Here is a 3,173-nt window from a genome sequence, read left to right on the forward strand (position 1 = left end):
TCTGGATAAGAAAATATAATCACAAGTGTTTATACATTTCATAATTTAAAGATTTGATCATGTCATAAATGGTGGGAAAAAAACATCTAAAAGTGAATGAAAAGTATATTTTGATTATTAGGTAGGTAAGTATATAGTGATATACTGCAATATCTAATAGTGCTCGACTGTGTAGGAGCTGAGTATAAATAATTTATTGGTTGGATTGCTTAACTAAGCTAGTCGTACAGACTGTTTCACCCTAAGGCTCATCAGCGACTCTGATGAGCCTTAGGGTGAAACAGTCTGTACGACTAGCTTACATGTAGTTAAGCAATCCAACCAATAAATTATTTATATTTTGATTATTATACACCTAATAACTGTTGTACAGTGTGCTGTAGGATTTTCATCCAAGTGATAAAACAAATCAAATAACCATTTTCCACATTAATGCATGTATTGGACAAACAAAAATGTTCTGTCAAAATATTTGTTTCATAATTTTTCTGTTAGGGCATCAAATGTTTGACCAATGCTTTGCAGAAATCTGCTCAATTTTGCAGAGTCACATCCACACATGAGTGCATACGTGTATGGGACATCACACAAATGTTCATTAAAGGTCAAGTCCACCCCAGAAAAATGTTGATTTGAATAAATAGAGAAAAATTAAACTAGCAAAACGCTGAAAATTTTATCAAAATCGGATGTAAAATAAGAAAGTTACGACATTTTAAATTTTTGCTTATTTTTCAAAAAACAGTGATATGCACAACTAAAGTGAGGCAGTCGATGATGTCCCTAACTCACTATTTCTTTTGTTTTTTATTGTTTGAATTATACAATATTTCATTTTTTATAGATTTGACGATAAGGACCAACTTGACTGAATCATATAGTATTAAACAATGCTCATTCCACATGTTCAGGGAGGAATTAATTGTTGTTTCACTTGGCAATGAGGAGAAAAATAGAATATTTCATATCATAAAATACAAAAGAAATAGTGAGTGGATGACGTCATCAGTCTCATCATTTTCATACCCACCAGGATGTGCATATAACTGTTTTGTGGAATTAAGCATAACTTTAAGCATAACTTTAAAACTTTCTTATTTTACATTCGATTTTTATGAAATTTTCAGAGTTATACTTGTGGATTTTTCTCTTTTTATTCAAATCAACTATTTTTTGGGGTGGACTTGTCCTTTAAGAATATTTTAGTTATTTTCCCACTACAATTTGATTGTTAGAGCATTTGAAGTCAGAGCAATACTTTGCAGTGGACAATTTTAAAATATTTACTAGGCAAGCCTCCACATTAACTTTTTTTGGGGTGGCCCATTCGGGCCACCAATACTTTCGTAAGTTGTTTTTTTTGGTGGCCCAACATTAAAATTTGGTGGCCCGAAAAAGTATTTTAAAAATATTGAAATTATAAAAAGCCTTAAACTGTACCGTCAAGAACACTAAAGCTTGTTTATGTTTTCTTCGATCTACACACAGACACAAATAGTCTGATCTAGATCTATACATTTACACTTGTTAGCAAACCACATTTCTGGCCATGAGCTCGCTATCACCAGTGTTAAACATTACTTTATTTTTCTGCCATTGAAAAAAAAAGAAAAATTACCAGGCCATTTTCAAATCAAGTGGAACGCCTCTGGCAGTCTCGCCTGCATTACGCAATTCGATATAGCAGCAGTGCTTCCTTTGAAAAACAGCTAATATTAATAATAATTATTCACAGAAGAAAACACTAATAAGATAATAAAATATTATGTCCATTGACCCAAAATGACCTTTGACCATGATCATGTGGCCTAAGACATGTGCAAAACAATCATTCATACTTGATTACCCTTATGTCGATGTTTCATGTGCAAGTACCATTAACTTCCTAAGTTATGATGCCAATTCAACACATACATGTACTCCCAACATGGCCAGAGTTCATTGACCTTTAAATGACCTTTGATCGTGGCCATGTTCCTAAAACAAACACAGGGTATTCAGGGATACAATGCTGCTCTTATGTCCAAGTTTCATGAACTAAATCCATAGACTTTTAAAGTTATGATGATAATTCCACAAATACCCCCAACATTACCAGTTTGTTGACCCTAAATGACCTTTGACCTTGGTCGTGTGACCTGTAACTAGCACAGGATGTTCAAGGATACTTGATTGCTCTTATGTTCAAGTTTCATGAACTAGATCCATAAAATTTCAGTTAAGATAATTCCTCAAATACCCCCAATATGGCCAAAGTTCGTTTACCGTAAGTGACCTTTGACCTCGGTCATGTGACCTGAAACTCGCGCATGATATTCAAGGATACATGGTTTCTCTTATGTCCAAAATTCAAAACTTCAAAAACTTAACCTTGGTTAAGATTTCAATGTTGACGACGCCGCCTTTGCCACCGCCACCGTCGGAAAAGCGGCGCCTATAGTCTCACTCTGCTATGCAGGCGAGACAAAAATTAGAAATTACCAGGGCCATTTAGGTTGCCTTTCCTACTCTGAATGTACCCTGGCATTTCCTGTGGATAGCGATATGGAGTTTCATGACAAAGGAATAAAAAAATTAAATAAATTATGCACATATCAAACCTAGATTTAAAAAAAAATCTTCACTTGTCATATCTTATTTTTCTCATCAATTTTTTTTTTCGTAGTTAGCAGTGTATCCTTCCTCCTTTTGCCTCTTTTCTCCTTCAACTTTTTGCGGATTTTTGCATATTTTCGTTCGAGTTTACTTATTCTAATCCTATTTAATTGTAGTTCCTTATCCATCCGAACAACCGTCGCCTTTCTTTCTTCTAGTGATGCACCTTTCCTCAATTCTTTTCTTTTAACATTTCTCAACTTTACGATCGTCTCTACTAATCTTTTCCTACATGAATCTAACTTCATCTCCATCTTTCCGTACTTCTTTTCCATCACTTTCATTTCTCTTACCTCTTTTGGGGGCTGACCATATTTGGTCGCAGGCAAGAATTACATGTATTTACATTTTGATCACTTACTTTACGCTCACCCTACAATATTTACAACTCTTCCCTTTTGCCTTACATGTACTACTACTGACCTACTCCGTTCCCTAACAAACACTTCTCTCATAAATTCATGAAGCTTATCTTCTTTGTACCTGCTAACGCGGATCGTCAAACATTTTGTATTTTT

This window comes from Lytechinus pictus, chromosome 1 (genome assembly GCF_037042905.1).
Source record: "Lytechinus pictus isolate F3 Inbred chromosome 1, Lp3.0, whole genome shotgun sequence".
Lineage (NCBI taxonomy): Eukaryota > Metazoa > Echinodermata > Echinoidea > Temnopleuroida > Toxopneustidae > Lytechinus > Lytechinus pictus.